Source organism: Natrix helvetica (assembly GCF_964273705.1).
Source record: "Natrix helvetica genome assembly, chromosome: 4".
Classification (NCBI taxonomy): Eukaryota; Metazoa; Chordata; class Lepidosauria; order Squamata; family Natricidae; genus Natrix; species Natrix helvetica.
The window spans coordinates 19,870,191-19,888,043 of NC_138550.1; the positions used below are offsets into that span (position 1 = coordinate 19,870,191).

A 17,853-nucleotide genomic window follows, 5' to 3' on the forward strand; every position below is an offset into this window, starting at 1 on the left:
CTTGGCAAGTTATGCAAGTGGGACTTGTTTTTAATACTTTTAAAAAAAGAAATCATGCATTAATCTATAATTTTCTCCCACATCCTTCTTACACACACATTCCATGGTCTTTTTGTCCATATGGTGAATCAACAGCACTGCTACTAATTAATGGTTGAAATACATTTTTAGCCACGCACTATACAAAAATAGCATAAGATTTCCAAATATAAGCTACAATGCACATAGTCCTAGTGACTAGTAGCACCTTTTTTGTGATATACTCCTTTACTACTCCTAATAAAGGCTGTGAGGAAAACAGAAATCCAGCAACATATTTTGTTTGTCTTTTATGTTTATTTCAGTGATGTATATTGTTTTATGCTTGTTATTGTTTTATGCTTGTTATTGTTTTATGCTTGTTATTGTTTTAATACACATCTTGTGTGTTTTCAAAGTTCCTGCTATTTGCTCTTTTGAATATTTTTCATAAAGGTAACTTATAAAGTGTATTACTATGATGATTTAATCCACATTCTGCAACCATCTTTTCCCCATCCTTAATTCAAGCACAGGTTACAATTTGTAAAACCTACAGCTCTGTGTTCATCAAGAACATTAATCTACTTAAACCATTTATTTGAACACTTTGTAAGTACAAAAGGTTCACTAATACACCCCCCAAAAGAATATGTTAAAGAGCAATGAATAGAGTAAAGAGAAAAAGAGTAAAATTCCTTACTGCCATCTGTTTCATCAGATACATGAGTTGTAAATGAAAAGAATCAAATATGTACACACACAGTTGGCTTGCCTGTGGCAATTATGAGCAGTTAATACCAAAGGGAAATGAAATACTGAAGCATAAAGAATGATATTTCTGTTATGAATTGTAGCAATTTGCAATGGTGTTATATTATAATTATATAGTAATGTACACAGCAAGCTCTCTTTCTGGCAAATGCCTTTGAGTTTTGTCTTCCAGCAAGTCAACCTGTGTTCACTTTTGTCAACATTGTTCTGAAACAGAACGCAATCACATGTTTTGGCTGCAATTCTTCCTACAGCAATAGGAGGTTTTGCCACTGAAAGAGTACAATAGTTTCTTGAGCACAATTTTTCCCCCTGGGAAAAGGCAATCTCACCCATTTATCAATAAAGTGGAAGGGGGGGAAATCCAGGATGCTTCGAAGCAAGATTTACAGGAGAGCATTTCAGATGCCTGTAGGATTTAAGACGTGAAGGATGCTTGAAAGAAGGAACCAGCTCCAGAACTCATAGGAATTAGCTTGTTAAGAGACTCATTTCAAACCATGGAATGCAAGACAAGAATTATAAAAAAAGAGGAGCAAGAGATTGAAAGAAATCTAGAGTTATTAGTTCCCATCTCTCCCTAATTTTTGGCAGGCTCCTTCCTGGATCCTTTTTAATTCAGACTAGATAACTTCAGCAAGAAGCAGATGATGCAAGATAATGAAGACAAAAATCACCAGGTAAGAAAAGTGCAAGAGGCGATGATGGGGAAGAAACATACTCTACCAGCAGATCAAAATGCACAGGGGGATTGCTAAGAAGGGAGAAAGAAAGCGCCAAGGAAGCAGAGAAGAGGTTGTGACTAAGCTGTTTTGCAAGCTGGGGATCAGGCACTCAGCCTGAGAGAAAGTGGCTTTCTGGTGAGGCTAATGCGGGGAAGGAAGAGGGATCTGCATGTAAGGCTACACGGAATGTGCTAGAGATGGATTGTGGAATACAGAATTCACAGCAGAACAGTATTTTTCAAACTTGGCATTTTTAAGATGTGTGGCCTTCAGCTAGCAGCATGGTGGCTGGGAAATTCTGGGAGCTGAAGGATATTAAAAGTTGCCAAGTTTGAAAAACACTGCTTTAATATTAATATAAGTATTACAAAGAGCATGTGTTTATATTTACTGCCCCCTAGTGGTTGTCTGGCATTTTGCAGCCCAAATCATCCTAGATCAGTGGTTCTCAACCTTCCCAATGCCGCGACCCTATAATACAGTTCCTCATGTTGTGGTGACCCCCAACCATAAAATTGGTGTCTCAGTTCCTAAGACCATCGAAAAAATGTGTTTTCCGATGGTCTTAGGCGACCCCTATGAAAGGGTTGTTCGACCCCCAAAGGGGTCCCGACCCACAGGTTGAGAACCACTGTCCTAGATTGTCCAAGATTACTAAGGACTACCATTGGGAAAAGGTGGGAAAAGAGGGATGCTAGTTGATAAGTAAACTGGCTGATAGTTCAGGCATGATAGTTGCAATCTGCAAAAGTTGGGGGTGCCTAGATGAAATCAAAAGTTGGAACAGAAAGAAGGGATATGTGGGTGGCATTTATGGCAGAATTTGTGATAGAAGCAAAGCAATGCCAAGGGCTGTTTGCTTCACACAAAGGAATTGTATTTTAAGAATTGCTTCTTTAGTAACGGGCAGGTTGGGGAAAGGATGAGAGTGGCTAGGAGAATGGGTATGAAAAAATTCCCCAAGATCCAATTGACAAGTGGAGACCATTGTTGAGCTAAGTTTTTTTTTTAAAATTGCACAGGGAAGGAGGGTACAAATAACCTTTATACAAATATAGTTGCACAATGAATGCTGATTACTAATGGCATTAATATGTCCATCGTCACAGTATTTTGAAACCAAGAATTCGATTTATGCTTATGGTGTAAAATTCTGCAAAAATCAGCGTTTGTGGTTAATTACTTCCCATTTTCACATCTAAAAATACACTAGTACGGTTGCAATAATAGGGAAGCTGGCTGGCTCTGCAACTTTGTAGTTGCGTGCCTAGAGTTTGAACCTTGTTTAAATCAAGTTGATGGCCTTTTAGGCTTCCTCCATGTGGAGTAGAGTTCACTTTTTGAGTAAAGTAAGAATTATACGGGGAGAGAATCGGAATTTTAGAGATGCTTATAGGAGATGGTCAAAAAAAGGTTGGGAACCACTGGACTAGACAAACTAATAGAGCAAATTAATGGAGAGGCTAAAGTTTTAAAAGGTTTGGGTTCAGACGTCAGCATTGGTTTCCCCCCTTCAGACATTCATCCCCGCTGCGGATTTCCTAAGGCAGCCCTTACTCCTGCTAGTACAAGACCGCACTGCTGTTTATCCGCGCTTTCCAGGTTGTGCGAAGGTGTGACAAGCAGGGATTCCGGGGCTTTCAGCCTCGCCCTTCCAAAGTGCCCTTGAGCAAGTGCAGAGTTCCCCAAAGGCGCCACAGCCCAGACTTTTTTCCTACCTCGGATGTCCCCCCCACCCCACCCCTTTCCTCTTTCGCATGAACCGGAATGGCGAACACCGGGGCAGGTAAGGCTGCCAAGACAGGAGCGGATCCCAGAGCCCGCCGCGCCCAAGACCTGCCAAGCAGCACCTCCACCACCTCCCGCGGCTCCCTCACCCTTCGCGGGCCCGCCTCTGCCTCTGCCCCTCCCGACAGATGGCCGGGAGGGGGAGGCGCCTGGACACCAAAGGCCGCCGCGGCCTCACCAGGGCCGCTCCCAAGACGGCGGAGACGGGCGCGAGGGAGGCCGGGCGCTTCCCGCAGCGGGCCCGGAGAGGTCGGGGGTGGAGCCGGAGGTAGAGCCGAGGCGAGACCCTGGGATATTCCCCGGCGAAGAGGAGGCGGGACCGGGCTGCCCCGGCCTCTCGTAACGTTATGCCTGTGCTCCCGCCCCTCTGCGGGGCAACCGGCCGGGTGCTTTCCAGGCCCGGCCTGTCGGGGAGGAGTCCTCGAGGTCGCGTTGCTGAGCTTCCGAGCCGCCGGAAGGCCGCGAGGTGCCTCTGGCGAGAGGAAGAGGAGGAGGAGGAGAAGGAGGGAGAAGGCAGGAAGGGACCCAGCAGCCGCTTCGCTTTGAACTTATGGAAGGTGAGACACCGTCTCCGGGACTCGTCGGAGCTCAGGCTCCGAGTCGAGGGCGCCGAACCCGCTGGAAAAAGTCGTCCCCGCCCCGAGAAAAAACGACTCCGCTTTGGCTTGAAAGCGTCCCCCGTCCCCCACCCCGGTTTTTCTTTGGCCCCGAAAAGCTGCTTTTTTACGGTCTTCCAGCCGAGCCTCCGACCGTATGGAGGTATCGAGCGGCTTCCCCCTCTTCCCCTGCCCTGTTTTTCATTGAATGTCTTCAGATTGCACGTTTTGTTAGGTTCCCCGCCCCGATTTCTGCCTTGGGAGTTTTAGATTAAAGATTTGCCTTGGAGAGGGAACTTCTACGCTGATGGAAGTTGTAGCTCAGCGCGATCCAACGGTGACAAGAGTCCTCCCCGCATAAATATATAAATACACATTTTAACGAAACTTACTCCTGTAGGCAGCCTGTTGGAAAGGAAGAAATCTTTTCGTTTGCTTTTTTAATAAGCTTTCCGGGATTGGTTTGTGAACCTACTGTGTATTTATTTGTCTCACAGACGACCTGGGAAATAAATTGCATTTTTTTAAAAAAAAAAAATCTTGGAACATGCATCCAGGTGCAAATTAAATATTGGTTCCCTTTATGTTGCACTATGCATGACAAAGGACTACACTCCCTACTACAGAACTCAGGTGTAGTCCACGTAAGGAACCAGGATGTATGCTGAGCCATCCAGGGGAATTCCCCTCTTGAAATCCAGGGGAAAGCAAGTTCATTGTGTTTCTTGGCAGCTCAACAACCTTTCACAAGAAATCTGCACATCTGACACTTGGAAAAACACTTGGGAAGACTAGCATTCACTTAGGATCAGTCATCCATATGTCGATTACGTTGGTATGTTTTTTTTAGTATATTCTAAAAGGGTTGGAGAGTTTTAAAGATTGTTTCTGGAATTATTTCTGTATTTTTAGTCATTTTGTTTTGTTTTTTAATTGTACAACATTATGAGCATGCGGCTGTATATAAATAAATAGTATTAATTTGGGGAAACACAGGTTTAAATCTCTTCTCGCCTTAGGAGGTTCACTCTATTAGTAAACCAAAGACTATTGATAAATATAAATTATAAGGCAGATTATTTTTCATCTCTTTTTCATTTCTTAGTTTGTAGTCTTTCTCTTCTAATTTTTTCCCCTCTATTTTTGTTTTGGGTTCTTTTTTTTTTCTTTAAGTTTAAATTGTGTAAGTTAAGAAAGTTTAAATGAAAATAGTAAATTAAAAAAGAGAGCAATTCACTGGTTAGGTCTGTAGCTATAGCAGTCACCCACCTACCTCATAGAATTGTTGTGAATTTAAGAGGAAGGCATTCACATATATTATGTACAGTAATGGATCTTTAACTTTATATTGTAGCCCATGATGTACCTAATGGTATGCAGTATACATGATAATTTTGATAATATGTAATCATTATAGACATTCTTGTGCCAAAATGCAAATAGAAAATAATTTCAGCAAGTAATTTGCTCAAGGTCATCCTGCGGATTTATAACTAAGGAAGAATTTGGATCTTGATAGTTTTTTTTTTAAAGGTTAATTGATGCAACATGCTGCCCACTATTATACCATGGCTTTGATCCTGTGAAAGTTAAGAAATATTAACAAAGTGTGTGATAAACATTATCTGGTTTGATTGGTTTTGATTTAGTATGTTGAATAAACTCAGGCAAAGTGAATGCTTTATAAATTTTTGCTTATGTCTTAGTGAAGTATGTGAAGCTGGCCAATTAGTGCTTTTCCAACAAATTGGAAACAAATTATGGCTCAAATATGATTGATTATTCCCTCTCCCAGGAGACATCAATCCCACTGATGTCCAAATAGCAAAGTGGAACTGATAGCGGAAATTGTTTAGAGCAGGGGTGTCAAAACTCAATTTCATTGAGGGCCACATCAAGGTTGTGTTTGACCTCGGCGAGGGGGGTGGGGGCTGATGGGCATGGCCATGATGGGTGTGGCCAGCTCAACGTCACTCTTGTTTGGGCAACTGTGGTGGCCTGGGCGGGGCTGGGGGGGATTCCCTTTTGCTAGTAGTTTGTTTTGCTAGCACTTTGCCAGTGAAAACAGAGTTCGGGGGGCCCCCAGCTCCATTTTCAGCTGTGACGATCTCCTGCAGCCCTTTGCTGGCAAAAAGAGCCACTGCATGCGGCCCTCTCAAGCTCCATTTTTACTGGCTGAGGCACCGCGGACTAGTCCTTTGCTGTTTCCAGGGCAGCCTCACAGGTCAGATCTAAGCACCTTGCGGGCCTTGAGTTTGACACCCCTAGTTTAGAGCTTTGATTTCAATACACAAACAGGCAGTCCTCAACTTACTTTGCTTCTGACAAGCAAAGTCAATGAAGAAAGTCAGATTTCCTTAACTTAATGTAATTCACTTAACTTCAGTGATTTGCTTAACAACTGTAGCAGAAAAGGTCATATAATGGAGCACAACTCACTTAACAACTGAGGTACCTTGCTTAACAGTGGAAATTGGTAGTGTAAGTCAGGTACCTATACAATATTCTATTAATGTCTGAATAATACCGTAGATAAAATCAGTCGTAGGAAGGTTTTCATATTCTTCCATTCAGTCATGTCCAATTCTTGAGGACTGTCTGGAGAAGTCCCTGCAGTTTTCTTGGCAAGGTTTTTCAAACATGGTTTGCCATTGCCTCCTTCCTATAGCTAAAGAAAGGCCAAAGGTCACCAGCTGGCTTTATACCTAAGGTGGTACTAGAACTCATGATTTCCCAGTTTGATGCCTTAGCCCAAGCCTGTCAAACTGGCGGCCGGGTGCATCATACGCAGGCCATGCCCACCCTGGCTCCACAAAGGCAAAAAATGTAACAATACGTCACCATAGGTCACGTGACGAGATCGAGTTTGACACCCATGCCTCAACCAGTGCACCAAGCTGGCTCTATTAGCATATTGACAAAAATTCTAATAAAATCCTAATACTTACATTTTCTGCAAAACATTCTCAACCAAATTTCAGTTGGTAATATCTTCCAAAATTCTCTGCATGTACTGTAGCTATTTAAAAATAAATATCTACAGTTTATTTAAAAAGTTTTCTCTTGATTTATTTGTGTGTCTAAAATGTTTGGGATAGTTTTTAATAAACTAAAAATAGCTGCTTTTCACTATGCATTTGAAATTTGTTGACTTCCTGATTATTGTTGTCAATTACCAGTAATTCTAAAAATTACTCATTAAGTTTTATTATGTTTCTATGCATCTTCTGTTTTGTCTCTGTAAGTGGAATTCATAGATTTTAGTTGTTAAATTAGTAAGTAGAGTGGTGCAGTGGCCTGGTGGTGGGAACACTTGCCTCCCACTAGGAAGGTTGAGAGTTCAATCCTACATAGTGGCAGATGTTTCTTTCTTTCTTTCTCTTCTCTGTTGAGAACTACATGTGGCATTAGGAAGGGCATCCTTTAAATGCTCAGCTCTATCCAGTCACCCTGACTCTTCCCCGAATTAAGCAATTACAGGGTTGTAAAAAGGGAGAATTTTTTTAGTTGTTTAATTAGCAAGTATTATGTGCCCTTATTGTTTTATTTCTTGCTGTACATTAAAAGTAGTAAACTGGGCTTTTCTTCCATTATTATTTACTTTGAATTCATTGTTGCTGTAAGTGGTCAATTTTAATGTTATAAACATTTCTGATAAATTCAAATAGAAACCAGAGACAAAAATGCTCTAAAAAAATCAGTTCGTTTAAACAGCCGCTGTACTAGTTACTGTATTTTTTGGAGTATAAGATGCACCTGAGTATAAGATGCACCAAGGTTTTGAAGAGGCAAATTTAAAAAAAAAAAGTTGTTGCACTCTGCAGACCTCTCCAAAATAACCCTTTTTTCATGAAAATGCCCCCCCCCTTTTTAAAAAGAGTCATGAATAGCCTTTAGGAGGCTTGCAGAGTGCTCCTGGGTGGTGCCCCCCCCCCCAAAATGGGCAAAAAACTGCTAGTTTTTCCCCAAAACAGGCCCGTTTTTGTCAAAAAATTGCATGCATGGCCTGTAGGAGGCTTATAGAGTGCTCGAGGGGGGGGGCAAATTGACCAAAAACCGGCCCATTTTTCACTCATTTCTGCCCTCCCCAGCCCCCAAGCTGAAAGCCTCCTACAGGGTCTGCAAGGCCATTTTGCAAAGGGGACAGGATTTCAGGAGGCAAAAAATGCTGTATTCAGTGTATAACACGCACCCATATTTTCAGTCTCTTTTGTTGAGGGAAAAAGGTCCATCTTATACTCCGAAAAATACGGTAGATGATTTGTTGTAATCAAAACAGATAACAGAGAATCTATCTAGTAGATTGATCCAGGGCTCTCCAACCTTGGCAACTTTAAGACTTGTGGACTTCAACTCCCAGAATTCCTCAACGAGCAAAGCTGTCTGAGGAACTCTGGGAGTTGAAGTCCACAAGTCTTAATGTTGCCAAGGTTGGAGACCCCTAATCTAGACAGTTTGTGCTCTCTGACCGGGCTTGACATGTGTAAGTTACTAAATTTGCCTGAACGTCCTTTTTACTGTTAAGTATTACAGACGAGCTGTTACATGTTTAAGTAGCAATACATAGTTTGGGGAAGTATGATATTAGACTAGACAACAATATCATTCTTTCATATGTAAGAAGCTCATCTAATATCACATATAATTGTATGGTTGTTTACTCAGAATAGCAAGTTGGGCTGGTTGAAGTTCAGCCCATTGTTGTACAGCAGCGGTGTCAAACTCGATTCCATTGAGGGCTGCATTAGGTTTGTGTTTGACCTCGGGGGCCAGGGTGGGAATGGCTAGCTTGACGTCACTCATGTTGGAGGGCATCTGTGATGGCCCGAGCACTCTGCTAGCAAAAATGAGCTCCCAAGCTCCGTTTTCAGCAGTGACAGACTCCTGCCACCCTCTGCCAGGGGAAATGGACCGCAAGGGGCTACGCACGCCCCCCCCCCCAGCTCCATTTTCCCTGGCAGAGGGAAGCAGGAGGTTATTGCAGCCAAAAATGGAGTCTGGGAGGGCCACACACAGCCCTCCCGAGCTCCATTTTTGCTAGCAGAGGCACCACAGGCCAGTTCTTTGCTGTTTCTAGAGCGGGACACTGGCCAGGGCTAAGCACCCCATAGGCCAGATCTGACCCCTGGGCCTTGAGTTTGACACCCCTGTTGTACAGCAACATTAATCTCTGAAATAGTATCCAGTTCCATCTTTTCTATGTTTACCTTCTTTTCCTTGTGTCTTTGATTTTTAGCATTGTTTACAATATGCTTTTTAAGTTACTAGGGATAAAATAGGCGTAAATCTTCTGTCTAAAGCAAAAGGGGGAATGTGATTTCTCCTACCTTCTACCCATTTATCTCTCTTACTGTTCCATGTGATAATAAACCAGATCCATAAATAGTTATAGAAAGCAGTCCAAAGAACATTTTTCTGGGATACATTGGTACAATCGGAACTCACTTCCTCATAGTATTACAGTTGCATCTTCCAGGAAGCTTAGTGTGCTATTGATTTTTCCTTGTTTCGGCATGCATGTGCAAAGACAGGTTCTACTCCCACTGGGGCTACCAGAAAAGTGAAGCAGCTGTGCATGCTCACAAAGACTACTTGTGTGAGATAAAGCCTTCAAAACCCTTGCCTCCAGTCTTTCAGAGATGCTGCTTTAGACTTGGAGAAGAAGCGGTTTGTTTGCAACAGTGTGCTTTGGGAGTTATACTTTGCATAGGTAGTGGTTCTCAAGGGTTGTTTTTTTAAAACCTTTAACCTTTTTATTTCCTATAAAATTGCTTCTTGTTGTGGTTGCCAAATTGAATTGAATTTGAATTTTGAATTTGAATTTATTAGATTTGTTAGCCGCTCCCTCTCCACGAAGGGACTCGGGGCGGCGTACAATAAATAAAAACACATATTATACAATTAAAACATTTCGTGGAGGAGGTGTCAAATCGCATAGTACAATACATAGGAATAGTCATAATAAAATTAAAATTAAAATACCCCAATATAAAATTACAAATTTAAAAGATTGCCAGGAGGATAAAGATGAAACTATAATTGAGCCAGGCCGGCTAGTTGAAAAAGGTGGGTCTTGAGTTTTGAACGGAAGGAGCGGAGGTCGGTAGTAATCCTAATGTCGGGGGGGAGGTCATTCCAGAGGGCTGGGCCCATCACAGAGAAGGCCCTGCCCCTGGGCGCCGCCCTCTGGCACTGCTTAGTGGACGGCACCCGGAGAAGTCCCTCTCTGTGAGAGCGAATTGGTCGTAGGGATGTATGGGGCAGGATGCGATCCCGCAAGTAGCTAGGTCCTGTGCCATGGAGCGCTTTGAAGATGGTAATCAACACCTTGAAACGCACCCGATAGACCACAGGGAGCCAGTGCAGCTCGCGCAGGAGAGGTGTTATATGGGAGTATCTAGTACTCCCCATAATCACCCGCGCGGCCACATTCTGGACCAACTGTAGTCTTCGGGTGCATCTCAAGGGGAGCCCCATGTAGAGAGCATTGCAGTAGTCTAGGCGGGACGTCACCAGCGCGTGAGTGACTGTGCGAAGGGCATCCCGGTCCAATAGGGGGCGCAATTGGCGCACCAGGCGAACCTGGTGGAACGCCCCCCTTGCCACAGCTGCCACATGGTCATCCATGGACAGCCGGGCATCCAGGAGGACGCCCAAATTGCGCACCCGCTCCATGGGGGCCAGTTGCTCGCCCCCAATGGCCAGAGATGGAATCATCTGGTTGAACCGGGGGGCCGGAAGCCACAGCCACTCCGTCTTGGAGGGGTTGAGCTTGAGTCTGTTGTCACCCATCCAGACCCGTACGGCTTCCAAACACCGGGACATCATTTCGACGGCCTCGTTGGGGTGGTTCAAGGTGGAGATGTACAGCTGCGTGTCATCAGCGTACAGATGATATCCCACCCCAAAACCACGAATGATCTCACCCAGCAGTTTCATATATGTGTTGAACAGGAGAGGCGAGAGGACCGACCCCTGCGGGACCCCACAAGTGAAAGGCCTCAGGGTCGACCTCTGCTCCCCTGCCAACACACGTTACGTCCGGTCGGAGAGGTAGGAGCAGAACCACCGTAAAACGGTGCCCCTTACTCCCAGCCCCTCCAGCCGGTGCAGTAGGATACCATGGTCGATGGTATCAAAAGCCGCTGAGAGATCTAATAGGACCAGGATAGAGGAACAACCCCTATCCCTGGCCCTCCAGAGATCATCTACCAACGCGACCAAGGCCGTCTCTGTGCTGTGCCCGGGTTGGAAGCCGGACTGGCGGGGGTCTAGATAATCATTTTCCTCCAGGTGACGTGGGAACTGTTGGGCCACCACACTCTCTACAACCTTCGCTAAAAAGGGAAGGTTGGAGACAGGACGATAATTGGCTAGCTCCGTTGGGTCCAGGGAAGGCTTCTTGAGTAAGGGTCTCACAACCGCCTCTTTCAAGGCGGCCGGTAAGGACCCCTCACCCAATGAAGCGTTCACTAGTCCCAAGAGTCAGTCTCGTGTAACCTCCCAGGATGCCAGTACAAGCCAGGAGGGACACGGGTCCAATGAACATGTGGTAGCTCGTAGTCGCCCACGCAACCTGTCCAAATCTTCGATGGCAACAGAGTCAAACTCTTCCCAGGATGGTCTCTCAAGACTCGCCTCGGGCGTCCCTCCTAGCCCACTGAGGGGGACCCATTCCCTCCGGATTTGAGCGATTTTATCCTGCAGATATTTCCCAAATTCCTCTGCCCTGCCCTGTAGAGGGGCTTCCTGCGGCCTCTGTGATAGAAGGGAGCGGGTCACCCGAAACAGGGCGGCAGGGCGGTTATCTGCGGACGCAATAAGGGCGGCACAATGTCGACGTTTGGCCGCTCTTATTGCCACAAGGTATGTCCTTAAATAGGTTCGTACCTGTGTTCGGTCAAGTTCAAAACGGGAGGATCTCCATCGGCTCTCTAGGCGTCTCTTGTGGCGTTTCATCACCCTTAGCTCCTCGGTAAACCAAGGGGCCAGGGTGGTTCGTTGCCGCAGGAGAGGCCGCAAAGGCACCACCCGGTCTAAGGCCCCGGCGGCCGCATTATTCCAGGCGGCTACTAGGTCCTCTATCCGGGGGCGGGTCAGGTCTACAGGAGGTGGCCCAAGCTCCGTCTGGAACCTATCCGGTTCCATCAGGCGCCTGGGGCGGAACCATCTAGGATGATTGAATGATTTGAACCAAATTGAATGATTTGAATGATTGAACCAAATTGAATGATTTAATTCCCGTATCATCATCTTCACATTCAGCAGAGTTTTATCAAATGCCTAATTTCCTCCTGTTTGTGGCCTGCTTTATGTCCAGCATGGCCCCAAAGCGGGTGCCTTGGTTAAGAGCCTGGGCAGCACGGCCATCAAAGCCATCGAGGAAGCCACTAAGTAGGTAGAAGAATGATGCCAGTGAGGGGGGAGATTGGCATATAATAAAAACCAATACAAGCGAAGACTATACGAGCATAACCATCAGATAAGCGGTTGGCCTATTTGGTGGTCTTTTCCCAAAGTTATATTGTCTATGACCATGGTTCTCAACCTTTTCCTTACCACAGACTCCTTTTAAATACCTTTTGTGGCCACAGACTGTGGCCACAGTCCTCCAAGACATAACTCAAGATTTAAATCTAACATTTCTTCAAGCTTTCACTGACACCCCCCCCCCCCGTGACACCATTGTGAACCCCAGGGGTCCACGGACCACAGGTTGAGAACCACTGAAGTTCAACATAATAGCATTTCAGAGAATGAGTTACCGGTATGGAACCACTGTAGTATCCTAGGTGAAACCTGCTCTGCTTGATGTGGAAGAAATAAGGATTCCCATTGCTGACACTGAAAAGTTCTCTAGGTGCCTCATCAATATGTAAATACAGCATAGTAATGCTGGCGAAAGGGAAAATGTTGTACAGGTAGTCCTCAACTTACAAAGATTCATTTAGTGACCGAAGTTACAACAACATTGAAAAAGGTGACCTTGTGACCGTTTTTCACACTTTCAACCATTGCAGCATCCGCATGTCTTGTGATCAAAATTCAGACGCTTGATACCTGACTCGTATTTATGATGATTGCAGTGTTCCGGGGCATGTGATTACCTTTGGTAACCTTTTGACAATCAAAATCAATGGGGAAGCCACATTCACTTAACAACCATGTTACTAATTTAACAGTTGCAGTGATCACTTAACAACTGTTGCAAGAAAAATTGCCTTGAACTAAACATTGATGCCATAGCCTAGTCCAAATTATTATGTTTGAAGTCATGCAGAAATGTATTAGAAACCAAAAGGTGTATTTTTATTTGGCTGTCTTTGTAGACATGTAAAAGTAGTAAATAAGATTAGTTGACATCTAAGGCTACAATTTGTTTCATGCTTGCTTAGAATGTAGTCCAGATATTAGCAAACAGGATAGAGTTGGGCTGTAAACCTTATCTTATAAATAAGAGCTACCGTAGTAAACTACTCACTAAAGTGATTGTTGTTGTATGTATTGAATATGTGTACATAGATTTTAGCTAGCCAGAGGACATAAAATAAAATATTAATTCATGAAGAGATCATTACAAATCCTAGGAATTTTGAAACATCAAATTGTAGATCTTAACATTTTCGTAGTGTGTCACATCAAATCATACATGGGTTTGAGCCATTTTAATGCAAGCATTAGATGTCAGTTGGGGGGGGAAGTCTTTATTGAGCTTTAAGTCTCTTTGAGTATAGAATTTCATGTGTAAAACTGCAGAGTTAAATTATATTTCACTTTGTTTAATGTAAATTATTAAAAATAGGCACATGATAATTTAGACACTTAAATTTTGATTTGGTTGAATACAGTTTTATAGATTTAGTAGATTAAAGATTTAATACATAGAAATCCTACAGTATCAGTTTTTTGCATATGGGATCAGGGTTCTGGGTTCTAGGCCTTCATTAGGCCTCATTTGCCAAAAAATATTGTAACCAAGAGAAGATGCCTCCTTACAAGAAGAGCTATCTCTTTCTGTGAAGTGTTTTCTCAGAGATGCTAGTGTACAAAAACAAATTATTTAACGATTTGCATTATTAACTTTCTTACCCTTTATAAATTTAAGTTCAATGCATATAAAGAAGAAGAGTGTTTTTCACTTTTCTCCACAGAGAAAAGGGTTAAGTTGCAATTTGGCCTCAGGGCTTGTTGATGAAAACTCAAGTAATAGAAAATCCAGTTCCCTGCATTGAACTAAAAAGGCAGTGGGGCAGTGGGCTGTCTCCTTAGAGGCAGTCTGTTTTAATCATTGTAAGCAGCATAATATTGAATTAGATTTGAATGTCAATTTTGCAGTGCCAGTAACTCGTTTCGTTTATTGTGAAATAATTACAATCTGTAATTCAGTGGCTGATGCTTTTCTAGGAATGTATTTTTCTTCCTTTAAAAAAAAAAACTCTTTAATTTGGCTTGCATCTTTGTACAGTTCTAATATCTAATTCTTAAGATAATTATGCAGCTGCATAACTTAATCTCAGGGAAGATTTACTTGATAAGTACCACGAGGCTTTCAGCTATTTTTGTCCACAGAAGTGTTCATTTTGTTGCTTGCCTGAACAATAATCAGACCAATACCCATCAATAAGAATTAATTTTGAATTTGATGCCATTGTGCCTAGATTCAATATTTTACATTAGCTGTTAAACATAAACTTTGAAATAGATGATCTCAAATTTATTTATTTATTTGTCAAACATGTACAAGATAAAAAGTCTAGGTATGAACATAAACATGAACAAAGGAAGTAAATACAGGTAAACGAGGACAATAAGACAGGACGGTAGACACGCTGGTGCACTTATGCATGCCCCCTTTATGGACCTCTTAAGAATGGAGTGAGGTCCACGGTAGACAGTTTCTTATAAAATAGATCACAAACTGAAGATGTAGATACGTGATATTAATATTGTGGATCTGCCAAAGCATAGAGATACTGATACCGGTAGTCCATGATTGACAGTAGTTCATTTAGTGACCATTCAAGGTTACAAAAAGTAACTTATGACCATTTGTTCACACTTACGACCATTGGAACACCCCTTTGGTCACGTGCTCAAATTCAGACACTTAGCAAGTGACTCATATTTATGACAGTTACATGTCCCGGGATCACCTGATCATCTTTTGTGACCTTTTTATACAAGCAAAATCATTATGCTTCATAATCGTAAACGAATTATGCTGTAGGAAGATAATACTCGTTTTATACCATCCAAAAGAGCAAATATTGTTGTTACATTACTATTTCAATGAATTCAAATATTAAGTATCTTACTATGTTTCTAGTGTAGCTAATTCGGTCAGCATGAATTTTGAATGAATCAACCTTTTCTTGATTTTTTTTTAAGTAACTGGTATCGTGGAAGTATATTTAACAGGTAACCACAGCATGCTGAACTTCTTCAGTAATTTGATCTTGACACTGATTATTGAGAATAATGTAAAAAAGAGCTGAAGGCAATGCTTGTTCCAAAAATATTGCTTATACCTTAACTTTGTCATTATTTATTTCTGTTTTCAAGGTTGCCTCATTTCTTTCCAGACTTCGTGGAAATTAAAAAAAAAACATTTCTTTTCACATTTTTCAGTGCCAGGGTCATAGGCTTTAAGATAATATCAGGTGTTTAATACATGTATATAACTCCATATTAATAACATTGACTTCATCAGGACATTTATTTGTTTGCATTTTGTTAATAAATTGCTGTCTAAATAGGCCAATTTGTAATGTGGGAATTCAAACAATTCACGGATGTGTTCCACTGGAAATCTTATCAGAGAATTAATTAAAGCAATTATTGTGGAGGTATTTTGCATTGTCTGGTTTTGGAGCATTGCATTTAATTGAGCAATCACCGCCCAGATAATGCTGCAAATGTTCAAGAAAAGAAGAAATTCTGTTGGTTTTGGGGCAGCTTTTACTGCTACTTATAAATCATTAGCAGTGCATGGGTTTCCTGGTGTATCTTTTTTATTAATAAGGAAAATGCTTTCTCCTTTGGTTGATTGATAAAAACATGCAGTGGAATTGTTGTTCCACATCCCCAGATAACAATTTTTCCTCTAAATTATTTGCATATTTCTAAGTATTTCCTTAATCTCTTCATTCAACAATTTCCCAGCAACGTTTACTCTTTTGCATGAACAATATTTTGGCACCATGCCAATTAGTCACAGTCTCAATCATACAAAAATAGATTGAGATATTAAAAATAGTGCTTTGCATTAATGTTGGTATAATTTCCCCCTTTTTAATTAAAATGTTAACTGTATATTGACTTGAAGGAGTTTCTTTTTGTGTCTTTTACTGGCATACTATGTGAATATGTAGATGGAGCATTGCTATCAGATATATGAAAAGGTACCCAAATGATACCTTAGGCAACCATCCATCTATGTAAGAGAAATTAATTCAATTGTGCATATTGCATTGAAGAAAATTGACATTAAGACGAATATCTGATTGTTTTATTTATCTCTATTAACTTTTGACTTTTTCAAAAGAGGAACAAGTATACTTTATTTGGCAATCAGGTCTTGTGTTTATATATGAATTATTTGCATTTTGCTTTTACACACAAGTCATGCCTGTTTTATCCGCGAGTACTGCCAGATCTGCCAACGCAGTTCTAGGCTACATTAACAGAAGGATAGAATCAAGATCACATGAAGTGTGTTAATACTACTTTATTAACACTTGGTAATGCCACACTTGGAATACTGCATCCTGTTTTAGTCACCACAATGTTAAAAAGATGTGGAGACTCTAGAAAGAGTGCAGAGAAGAGCAACAAAGATGATTAGGAGACTGGAGGCTAAAGCATATAAAAACGGTTGCTGGAATTGGGGGTGTCTAGTTTAATGAAAAGAAGGACTAGGGGAGACATGATAGCAGTCTTCTGCTATCTAAGGGGTTGCTACAAAGAAGAGGGAGTCAAGCTATTCTCCAAAGCACCCGAGGGCAGGACAAGAAGCAATGGATGGAAACTAATCAAGGAAAGAGCAACCTAGAACTAATGGTATGGTATTCTTGCCATAGTTAGAATTTAGTCAGAAGAAAATATGCTTTATGACTAGAAATTTGTTTTCCAAATCTTCAAAACTGCAGGAATGTGCTCTGTTCTCATTGATTTTTGTACTTGAACTTCTAAATAGAACCTCCTTTCATATTAGCAAGCAGAACGATTTAATTAGAAATTATATTTGTTTATTTTTATGAAACATTTTTTTAAAAAATTAACTAAACCTTAGCATTAAAAATTGTTTTTTTAAAAATAATAATTGATTTTTATTCATCTTGTTTACTTCTAGTTCCTATAACCAAAATGCTTTTTGTTAAAGGCGTCTGACAGTTGTGAGTAATTTTATCAGATTACCTGACACTGAATAAACAATCGTAAGGCTGAGATTCAGAATTACAGTATATGGAACCTAATATGGTAGTGAAGAAACATCACTATCTCATTAAAACATAGAGAAGAGAAGTAATCAGCAGGAGATTCTATTTAATAGATTGAGTAGCATTTTCAAGTACTACATTACTTGGGATTTAGTTAGAACCATTGATTTTTTTTAAAAAAAAATCCTAAGTCAAATATCAGTATTCAGTAATGAACTCTTAGATTTTTCTGGTTTTTGCCAGGAAAATCTGGTCTCTCAAAGCAAAGCCCTAAAATTGTAGAAATTATATCCTCAGGCCACTTTTCCATGACCTGAAGCAACTGTTGAAATGTCATCACTGTGTTATAAATATAGCAGTACATAATAGTTAGACTGCTTAAGTTCCTGGATCTGAAAACTTTAATGGAGAACTAAAGTGTACTTTTTATTTCTGATCAATGTAATGTCAATGCTCATTGTCATCAGTGCCACAAGAAATGTACATTACTTTCTGTCCATATATTTTATTGTC

General features: G+C 41.6%; 1 protein-coding gene across 2 annotated transcripts in view; it reads left to right on the forward strand.

The window, feature by feature from the left end:
• Nucleotides 1-3,461: 3,461 nt before the first annotated feature.
• Nucleotides 3,462-17,853, forward strand: part of ZC3H12C (zinc finger CCCH-type containing 12C) — a 52,321-nt gene continuing 37,929 nt past the window's right edge. Inside the window, exons 1-2 of one of the 2 annotated variants that reach the window (XM_081952459.1) lie at nucleotides 3,462-3,862; nucleotides 4,634-4,736. The gene's annotated coding sequence lies outside the window, so the exon portion shown is untranslated. The remainder of the gene's footprint in view (nucleotides 3,863-4,633; nucleotides 4,737-17,853) is intronic. The other variant, XM_081952458.1, reaches the window with a different exon arrangement.